Source organism: Rhinoderma darwinii, chromosome 2 (assembly GCF_050947455.1).
Source record: "Rhinoderma darwinii isolate aRhiDar2 chromosome 2, aRhiDar2.hap1, whole genome shotgun sequence".
Lineage (NCBI taxonomy): Eukaryota > Metazoa > Chordata > Amphibia > Anura > Rhinodermatidae > Rhinoderma > Rhinoderma darwinii.
In genome coordinates, this window is record NC_134688.1 from 227,639,822 (window position 1) to 227,651,178 (window position 11,357).

The window sequence follows — 11,357 nt, forward strand, 5'->3', positions numbered from 1 at the left end:
GGGGCAGATTTTCATGAAAAATGAACATTGCATAGTTGCCAACATTTGAATTTTTTTTTCCAGGGACACTTAGGGTGTGCCATCTTTGATGGGTGTGTCTTATGGAAGCATGGCTTATCTGGTGGGTGTGGCTAGTTGGGAATGGCATTCTTTCCAGAATTTCTGCATACAAATAAACAAACAAAAATGTCTGCACTAGTTTGGCTCACAACTACTATCGTGGCCAGTATATCTCTCTGGGTATCTGGTTGTTTACAGGCAGGTAATGTCTCCCTTTATCACTAGGGCTAGGTAATATGTGCTTGCGACTACTGGTAGCTTAAAAACCAGTGTAGATTGTAGATGGTGCTCCACAATGCTCTGTGTAGATATTGCCACGCACTGCTTTCTGTAGATAATGCTACTTGGCCCCCCTGTAGATAGTGCCACAGTGCTCTCTCTAAATAGTGCCATGGTGACCTCTGTAACTGGTGCCACACAGCCCCCTCTAAAGCTGGTGCCACACAGCCTCCTCTGTAGCTCGGTAGCTGGTGTCACACAGCCCCACTGTGGCTGGTGCCACACAGCCCCCCTGTAGCTGATGCCACACAGCCCCCCTGAAGCTGGTGCCACACAGCCCCTGTAGCTGATGACACACAGCCCCTGTAGCTGATGACACACAGCCCACCTGTAGCTCATGCCACACAGCCCACCTGTAGCTGGTGCCACACACTCCCCTCCCTGTAGATTGTGCTACACCACCCCTCCCCTGTAGATGATGCCACACCACCTCCCCTGTAGATGCTGCCATGCCCCGCCCCTGTAGATAGAGACATTATGGTCTCCTGGAGGAGCCCATGACATCACTGGCCAGAGCATCGGCAATGCTCTTGCCGGGGTATCCGGTGCTCCAGGAGGAGCCCCTGACTTCACTGTCCATATATGCACAGTGACATCAGGGGCTCCCTCTAAGGCCTTATTTACACGAGCGTAGTTCACGTCCGTGATACGCGTGTGAAAATCATGCGCGTTGCACGGACCTATATGAGGCACTGGTGACATTCAGACATTCCGTGTTTTTCACGCAGCGTGCGTCCGCTGCGTGAAACTCACGACATGTTCTATGCTTGAGCGTTTTTTGCGCATCACGCACCCATTGAAGTCAATGGGTGCGTGAAAATCCGTGTGCTGCGCGTGATTCGCGCAACAGTAGATCAAGAAATGAAGGGAAAAATAAAACCACCTCCTTCATTTCTTTTTCTAAACCTCAAAACCGCATGTCATAAGGATGGCATATGCGCGAAAATCACGCAGCCACGCAACAAACAATTATGACACACGGAACTGCAAAACGCAAACGTTTGTGTGAATTCCGCCTAAGAGTGGAATCCCCGGCCAGAGCATTGCCTACGCTCTGGTCTGGGATTCCGCTCCAGGACGAGTGAATGGCAGAGCAGGAAGTGGATAGTTTCCTGCTCTGCCATAGTATTTAATTGTATCTGCGTCCTGAGGACGCAACTACAATTGAATGTGGCAGTTGCCAGGACACGTCCCGGGCAGTAATTTGCCGGGACTGTCTCTGTAAATTCGGGACAGTCCCGGCAAATTGTGTTGGCAGCTATGACAATGTCACCTTGAAAACACATTAAAGGACCACTAATGCCCTGTTCACATAGAGTTATTGGATACTTTTTTTGACGCGGAAGACGCGTCGGAAAGCGCCAAAAAACATCCGAAAACGCTTCCCATTGATTTTAATGTGAGGCGGATGCGACATGCCCTATCTTCAGGCGTTTACGTCTCTGAGCTCCCACATCAATGGGAGGTAGAGAAAGCGCTGCGAAAAACGCGGCAAACTGTGTGCAGGCAGATCAAAATCTGTCTCAAAATTTTCTGAATTTTCAGCCTTCAAAAAACTAAGTGTGAACATACCCTAAATATAAAATCCAAGCCAAGAAAAAAAAAAAAACACCAAAAACTACAAATCAAATATCACATATTCCCCTTATTTTTGTTGCTGCTTTATCCTATATCACAATTTAAAAACTTGAAAAATAAAATAGAAAACCAGTGTATTATTCTCTTAGGAGGCTGTTATGTTTTCTCTCTTGACTTCAATGGGTGCGTGATGCGCGAAATACGCCGAGATATTGAACGTGTCGCGCTTTTTACGCAGCGGACAAACGTTGCGCAAAAAGCACGGACTGTCTGTACTGGCCCATAGAATTCTATTGGTCCATGCGTGCCGCGTGAAAACCACGCGGCCTGCACGGACGCAATTCACGTTCGTGTGAATCCGCCCTAATGCTAATGCTAGTGCAAGTGAGCCAGGACATTTGTGCATGATATACAGACTTCAGCTTTCTGAGGGAAGTGTATGTGTAACGTGTGTACTGTGTTTTTATACGCTTGTAATGTTTTTTTTGTGTGTAATATGTGTATATACTGTATGTGCATGTACTGTACATATATATTTGTGTAATATGCATGTGTGTATATACTGTGTGTGCATGTACTGTACATATATATATTTGTGTAATATGTGTGTGTGTATATACTGTGTGTGCATGTACTGTGTGTGTATATATAATATGTGAGCAATGTGTGTGTTTGTATATATGTGTGTACAGTGTCAGACTGGCCCATTGGAGCACCAGAGGATCCTATAATACCCCAGTCATGAACATCAGAATGTTTTTTTCCCTGGTCTTGAAATTTTAACTCATCAAAGTCAGGCTGGATTCACACGAGCGCTGCGTTTTTGCGCTCGCAAAAACGTGGCGTTTTGCCTGCGCAAAAGGCACTTAACAGCTCCGTGTGGCCTCCACATATGGTGCGCAGCTGCGTGCTTTTCGCGCAGCCGCCATCATTATGACACTCCGATTGGATGTTTGTAAACAGAAAAGCATGTGGTGCTTTTCTGTTTTCATTCACCCTTTTGACAGCTGTTGCGCGAATCAAGCTGTTCGCACGGAAGTGCTTCTGTGCAACATGCGTGGTTTTCACGCACCCATTGACTTCAATGGGTGCGTGATGCGAGAAAAACGCCCAAAGAACGGACATGTCGTGACTTTTTTTCAGCGGACTCACGCTGAGTAAAAATCACGGACATGTCTGCAAGGCCCCATAGACTATTATAGGTCCGTGCGACGCATGTGAAAATCACGCGCGTTGCACGGACGTATTTCCCGTTTGTCTGAATAAAGCCTCAAGAGATGATTTCCTTCAAGGCTATGTATACCTTTGATGGGCATTTTTTTTATTATTATATTATATTTATTACTGTATTTGGTCTTGTTTTTCTCAGGACATATTGGGCTTCCATATTGTGTAAAAAAAATAATAAACATATTTGACTTTTTTTAAAAATATGGAAGGAAAATGGAAAAAAAAAGAAGAAAAAATGTGAATGTGTGATTTTAGGTGATGTTTTTTACATCTGGTGCATGCCAATGGGTAAACACACCTGATTACATATTTGCCAACTTCTGCTGACTTCAACTGTACCAAATATGTGTGAATTTCTTACACGCTGGGCGCAAGGTGGCGCATAAAATGGTGCGCAAACTGACTTTTAGAGAAAAAATTTCCAATGCTGGTTCGCTGAGACCGTACGACCATTACAGATGTTGTGACGTTTCCAGTCCACAAAAACTCAGTCCTCAGGATAGGCCATCAATATCTGATCGGTCAGGGTCCGGCACCCCCGTCGATCGGCTGTTTTGAAGGGGTAACTGTGCTCGTACGAGCGCTGCTTCCCCTCTATTTCCTTTACTGCTCACACTGTGAATCGCGGACACACTTGTAGCGGCGGTTCACAGTTTTACAGCCTTCTCCCATTTAAGTGTATAATGTAATACTGTGAACCGCCGCTACAAGTGTGTCCGCGATTCACAGTGTGAGCAGTAAAGGAAATGAAGGGGAAGTGGCGATCGTACGAGTATCGCGGCCCCTTCAAAACAGTTGATCGGCAGGGCTGCAGGGAGACGGGCCACCAACGATCAGATATTGATGGCTTATCCTAAGGATAGGCCATCAATTTTTGTAGACTGGAAAACCCCTTTGACACCCCAAAAATGATTATTTTATGGAAAGTAGACCACAAGGTTTAATGTCATATCATATTGTGTAAAATGTCTACAGCATGCAGATGAGTTTTGTAAAAATCACATCTACTTGCCTTGTACTGTAATCCGCTGCAGACTATGACTGCGCAAAGCCGCAGGTAAAATTTGCAGTGAATCCGCCACATCTAACGTCCCCCTAAGGCCCAGTTCACAGAGTTTTTTTGGTGCTGATTTTGACGTGGAAAAGGGCGAAATTGTTGTTTTTTCCCGGGCAACTGGGAGGCAGAAAAAGCATTTTACGTCCGCGGTCCTCAATACCCTCATGCAAAAAAAACAGCAAAAAAGTGCAGGCAGGTCAAAATCTACCTCAAAATTCCTGAAGGAATTTTGAGGCAGATTTTTTACTGCGTGCAAAATATTCCGTGTGAGTTACATGGTGACTTTCGCCACGACACAGGTTGTCCGACCAAAGATCTCTATGTCCCATAGCCTACACCACAAGTAATGAAAGTCAATGTGGTTGCGTCGCAACCTGCAAGTAACTGCATCACGACTGGATTTCTTGCAACTGCCATGTCGTGGCAACTTGCACGTTGCGACACAACCACATTGACTTTTATTACATGCAATTTAGGCTACGGGACATAGCAATCTTTGGCCGGTCGACCTGTGTCGTGCATGGCCAAAGTCTCCGTGTAGCAGACAGACAAAATTATTTATAGAGAAAATTCTTACTGAAAAGAAAAAAAATATGTGGTTTTTTTTTTTGTTGTTTTTTTTTACATTACATTATTCTTCTCTCTCTCTCTGGCAGTCTGCCAGAGAGGGAGAAGATGCAACTGTTGATCGCTGTGACAGGCTGTCACAGCGATCACCTGAACAGAGACCACTCTGAAGCTCGGTGATACAGCTCTCTAGACAGCTCTCTAGACAGCTGTATCATGGAGCTCCTTACCGTCGGCACACATGTAATTGCTGTGACAGGCTGTCACAGCGTTTACATAGCTGGTCTCATTACCGTCGGCGAGTAAGCGCTACTGGGAGGAGCAATGTAATCGCTGTGACATGCTGTCACAGGGATCACCTAACTGGAGACCACGCTGAGTGGTCTCTGGTTAAAGTTCCATGATACAGCTGTATAGAGACAGCTGTATCACGGAGCTTAAAGAGGCTCTGTCACCAGATTTTGCAACCCCTATCTGCTATTGCAGCAGATAGGCGCTGCAATGTATATTACAGTAACGTTTTTATTTTAAAAAAACGAGCATTTTTGGCCAAGTTATGACCATTTTTGTATTTATGCAAATGAGGCTTGCAAAAGTACAACTGGGCGTGTTTAAAAGTAAAAGTACAACTGGGCGTGTATTGTGTGCGTACATCGGGGCGTTTTTACTTCTTTTACTAGCTGGGCGTTCTGACGAGAAGTATCATCCACTTCTCTTCAGAACGCCCAGCTTCTGGCAGTGCAGACACAGCCGTGTTCTCGAGAGATCACGCTGTGTCGTCACTCACAGGTCCTGCCCCAGGTCCTGCATCGTGTCAGACGAGCGAGGACACATCGGCACCAGAGGCTACATTTGATTCTGCAGCAGCATCGGCATTTGCAGGTAAGTCGATGTAGCTACTTACCTGCAAATGCTGATGCTGCTGCAGAATCAACTGTAGCCTCTGGTGCCGATGTGTCCTCGCTCGTCTGACACGATGCAGGACCTGTGAGTGACGTCACAGTGTGATCTCTCGAGAACACGGCTGTGTCTGCACTACCAGAAGCTGGGCGTTCTGAAGAGAAGTGGATGATACTTCTCGTCAGAACGCCCAGCTAGTAAAAGTAGTAAAAACGCCCCGATGAACGCACATAATACACGCCCAGTTGTACTTTTACTTTTAAACACGCCCAGTTGTACTTTTGCAAACTCCATTTGCATAAATACAAAAATGGTCATAACTTGGCCAAAAATGCTCGTTTTTAAAAAATAAAAACGTTACTGTAATCTACATTGCAGCGCCTATCTGCTGCAATAGCAGATAGGGGTTGCAAAATCTGGTGACAGAGCCTCTTTAATGCCGCCGCGGAGCTGCGAATCTGCTGACTCTGTTCTGGAACGGCCCTGCAGAGTTAATTGCGGACTGCCCAGAAGTTTATAGTCTATGGGCGGTTCGCAAGTGGTTAAACAGGTCAGTTAGTGTGTTTGGTGTAACTTTATAAATAGTTTTTAATAAAAATCTGTTTTACTTTTTGAGATACATTCTCTATACAGAGCAGCAGGATATTTTGCTATGATCTTAATCCGTCAGTCCCGCGGACCTAACGGGTTCAGTGTCAGAGGGTGCTGCGTGTCTTTGACATGCAGAATCTACCTGCAATCCATCACATGATGGATACATGATGGATATATGATGGATAACAGGTGGATCGTGCGTGTCAGAGACACACAGGATCCGCTTTCACTGAACCCGTCAGTCCCATGGACCTGACGGGAACAAGATTTAGCGCTACATACAGCTGCTCTGTATACAGAAGCAGCTGTATCTAAAAAAGTAAAAATAATTTTCTAATAAACACTAATTAAAATGTTACACCAATCACACTGATTGACCTGTTTATTAAAAAAAAATACAATACATACTCATCAAAGGTTTACATAGCCTTTAAAGGGGTTTACCAGACAGTAAAAATGAATGGCCTAACCTCAGGATAGGGCATCAATAGTTGATGGATCGGAATCTAACTCCTGGGACCCCCGCCAATCAGCTGTTTTGAAGGGGCCGTAGCGCTTATATTTCTACTGCTGTTCCATGGCAATCAGGGGACATACTGCTAGTTGCACAGGGTCCCCTATAGGAGGGTGGCCTAACTGGTTTGCTGTAGTGTTAGGTGGTGAGTGTAAGAAGAACTTTTACATTTATTTTAAAATGTGATGGGCGGAGCTTAACAAAAGGGGCGGTGTTTATCGGCTACATGGACGGGCTTAGTGGTGGTAGGGAGTTTGGGTACAGATGCCTATGTCCTACCAGCATTCTGCTTGCCAGTTGCCAAGGTCCAGCACTCTACAAAAGAAAGCAGGAAAATATTGCAATGGGAGTGAAGAGTTGTGTTTGTTTGTTTGTTTGTTTGTTTGTTTGTTTGTATGAGTGAATTATGCAGTGTGTCATGTGTCTAATGCATCAGTGGTGTCAGTGTGTCCAATGTGTGAGCTGCGTATGCGGTACATGTCCTGTGCGTGAGTGGCGTTTGCTGTATGTGTCCACTGGCGTTTGTATTGGGGAGGGCAAAGGGAACAGGTTGGCATCGGTTCTGTGCGGGGACAGAAAGTGGCAGGAGCTATATTCGGGTGGGGTGGAGAAGGCAGACGGTGGCATGTGCTTAGTTATGGGAGATGGCCATGGGCACAGTAGAAGTTGGCAGGGGCTCTGTTAGGGGAGGAGACGGGGGTACAATAGATGGCGGTATAAGGGTGTGGAGGAAGATTTCCTTAAAGGAAACTTTGCTGCCTAATTTGTATATACGCCAGTATTGGTTGTTTATTGGTGCACTGTGCCTTTAATAAAGCTGTTTATGTGCTTTTGCTGCTGTCCCCTCCCCCAGGTGCCATTACATAGAAAGGGTGGCCACTTTGGCCTGTGTATTTATTTGAGGCCAGTTATATCATTTTTGTATATATGTCTTTGTGTTTTTCCCCTCAGAAGGTGATATCGTTTTAAGACATGTTATGTTGTGCTGCTGTTATTGCATTGTAACATTATGACTGTACACGTGATCCTTCCCATGTGTACAGCATGCATCAAGTACAGTGCAGCCAGTTGCGGCTTGTGACCGACGGACCAACCAGGGAAGAGTGCCCTTGGCTCTTTCTGTGACAAAATGTGAGCCAGCCAGCAGTCATCCGAATGAGTAAACCGCGTCTAAGAGCTATGCCTCTAATATTGAGAAGTTTTGTAGTTCCTGCTGTGGTTGGGTGTACTGTGAACACCGGCTTAGTAAAGTTGAGTTTGCAAGAATTCTCCTGTCTTCATACCATCAATGCTGCGAAACACCTGCATTAACCCATACTACACCACCTGCCCGGGGCCACTTCCTTACAGTGACGCTCTGTGAGGAAAGAGGGCACGAAAGGTGGCCACAGGCTCTGTGGGGTAGCAGGGGAGCACAGGGTGACAAGCAGGCACTGCCTACCTCCGCATACTCTCTTCAGCTTCTTCTTCTGGCTGGGCTGGCACTGATGTACAGGGCTTGCTTCAGACTGGTGGCAGGCACTCAAGACTCCTGCCTCAAACAAAGCTCTGCCTCCTCAAACATACACAGACACCCGTGTCACTGTAAGGAGGGAAAAGACAGAGTTGGAGGGGCTAGTATGAGTGGGGCGGGCACTGGCTGTTGCATGGAATCCATATAGTTTCAACGTATAGGTCAACGGAACAGGGCGCTGCGATGCTATAGTGCCTGTTCCATTCACATAAATGCCGCTATATGGGCCCTATAGTGTCAGGATAGCGATGGACACCTTTATGAGTTTTACATGTTAGTGGTTTCCTGGAGTTAGAAAACTTGCACTAAGTTTCAGGCAGCAAATTTCATTCAGAAGTATTGCAATGTATTATATTAGCAATCAGGATATTGGATGTTCAAATCCCGCAGTAGGACTAAAATAAAAACGTAAAAAAAAAGTTTCATGAAGTTTATAGAAAAATGAAAAAAGAAACTAGTTTCCCTTACAAAATGCCTCACAGTACAAAAAAAATATGTAAAAACTACAAGATTGGTATCTTGGCATCTGTAGCGACCTGTACTATAAAAAGAAAACATTATTTATCCTGCACAGGGAATAACGTAAAAAACAATGTCAGAATTGCTATAATCTCGCCTCCCAAAACAGCAAAAACAACTAATCAAACAACAATGGTGAAAAAAAAGTTTAATTCTCAGAATACTGTGTTTTTAAAAGTTTTTATTTTGCAAAACGAATAAAACACAAAATAACTTTATATGTTTGCTATCGCCATAAGGGTATGTACACATGACTTATTTACGGACGTAATTCGGGCGTTTTACGCCTCGATTTACGTCCGAAAATGCACCTCGATAGCGTTGGCAAACATCTGCCCATTCATTAGAATGGGTCTTACGATGTTCTGTGCACACGGTCATTTTTTTTACGCGCCGCTGTCAAAATGCGGAGCGTAAAAAAGACGCCCGCGTCAAAGAAGTGCCTGTCACTTCTTCAGACGTAATTGGAGCCGTTTTCCTTTGACTCGATGGAAAAGCAGCTCCAATTACGTCCGTAATGGACGCAGCGAAAAAGCACCTCAACATGCCATTACGGCTGAAATTACGGAGCTGATTTCTCCTGAAAACAGCCCCGTAATTTCAGCCGTTACGGACACTGCCGTGTGAACATACCCTAATTGTAACGACCTGCAGAACAAAGTTATGTCATTTGTACTGCACATTAAACAAGACTAAAAGTTGTTCAATACATTTATGTACCCCAAAATGGTAAGATTAAAAAATACAACTCATCCTGCAACAAATAGGCATTTATAAGGCTGTGTCGATGAAAAAAGCAAAAAAAACTATGGAAATGTGGAGATGAAAAAAAACCAACATGTGTACCCCAACATGGTACCATTAAAAATACAATGATTACACTTTCTAATATGCATGCTGTTGCTTTTGCACAGGTCAATTTAAATAGAGGGGGAAGCATATATTTGTAAATCTGTCATTAACAAGAATACATAAAAACATGGGATTTATTTTGTTATTAAGACATTTATCATTGTCAAAGAAGTGTTATCCATGTCATGTACAGATAAGGTACAAGGGGTACACGCTGCGGCCAAACAGCAGTAGATGTCGCATAGCCAAGAACTGCTTAGTAAATCCGAAAATAAAACCGCGTGGGTTTTGCCACCCAGCAGCTACCATTGTTCAGCTGCAGGGAGCATGGGCACCATAACTGTCAGTTAGTCACATGGCTGCTTAACATTAAAGCAACAACTGAACAGTTCAGCCCCATCTGTTGTAATACACTGCATAGTGTGACTATATTGTCCTGTGTGTAGTGTGTTAGGAGTAGCGCTTACCGATAGATGTACAGGAGATCTGTGCAGTCAAAACCAGGTACATATGAAAGGAGATAATGTGCAGGACATTCTCCTCAGAGATCACGAGTCACTGGAAGAACTGTTATAATACTATTGATCACGGCAGTTGGTCAACGGTCTTACCAACCAGTTAAAATCATAACAGGGCGTACAACCAATCACACTACCAGACATGTCTGTCACATGACCTCTTCACTGCAGCCAATTGTCTTTCAGGAATTATGTTTAAAACTGGACAAATATAATTTTTATCAATAATCTTTTTGGACAGTAATTTCACCCAAATCAAACAATGCAGATATTATAATGTGTAAGGAAGGGAAATCCCATAATGAAAATGGTCTCAGTGTATTCATTTTCAACAACTGTATGTTGCAGTTTTTTTTATTAATAATAATAATAATAATCTTTATTTATATAGCGCCAACATATTACGCAGCACTTTACAATTTAGAGAGAACATGAAACAACATCAGACATTACATAGTGACAAAGTTAATTTACAATTCAAACCTGAGGAATGAGGACCCTGCTCGCAAGAGCTTACAATCTATGAGGAAATAAAGGAGACACAAAGTGTAACAGTGTTTGTTTTGTACAATAGTCCCGCCATCTTTTATACACATAAAGCTGCATGAGCCGGTCACCAGCCAGTATCCGTGTATGACAGACATGAAGAGAAGGAGTGTGAGGGAATCTTAGGCCTCGTGCACACTTACGTCACCGTTTTCACGGCCGCTTTTGACGGGTCCGTGAACCCGTTTTAGCGGCCGTGTGGTTTCCGTGTGCACTCCCGTGTGCACTCCGTGTTTCCGTTTCCGTGCGCCGAGCATGGTACTGTCCAGGGTGACAGTACCATGGTCTGCGCGCGGAAAATAAAATTTTAATGTAATAAACATTTTTTTTTAAAAATAAGTTCATACTTACATTCCTCCTGTCCGGCCTCCAGCGATGACGTTCAATCCATGTCGCCGCTGCAGCCAATCACAGGCTGCCGCGGCCTCGGCAGCCAGTCACAGGCTGCCGCGGTCTCGGCAGCCAATCACAGGCTGCCGTGTCACAAAAGGAGGTCGGACTGGAGGAAGAACGGGGACTCGTCACCAAGACAACGACCGGGTACATATGAAAGGCTTTTTTTTTATTTTTAATCAGCAGCCTCTTTTCTCTATCAGTTATTAATAGAGACAAGTGGCTGCCGATTAGTGT

The 11,357-nt window shown here is 44.5% G+C and overlaps 1 long non-coding RNA gene across 3 annotated transcripts in view; it reads right to left on the reverse strand.

Moving 5' to 3' along the window:
- Window positions 1-10,218, reverse strand: part of LOC142740990 (uncharacterized) — a 34,329-nt gene extending 24,111 nt beyond the window's left edge. For all 3 annotated transcript variants that reach the window (XR_012880952.1, XR_012880953.1, XR_012880951.1), the window contains exons 1-2: window positions 10,131-10,218; window positions 8,221-8,361 (exon numbers count right to left, since the gene is read on the reverse strand). This is a non-coding gene — a long non-coding RNA (uncharacterized LOC142740990). The remainder of the gene's footprint in view (window positions 1-8,220; window positions 8,362-10,130) is intronic.
- Between the last annotated feature and the right edge of the window lie 1,139 nt (window positions 10,219-11,357).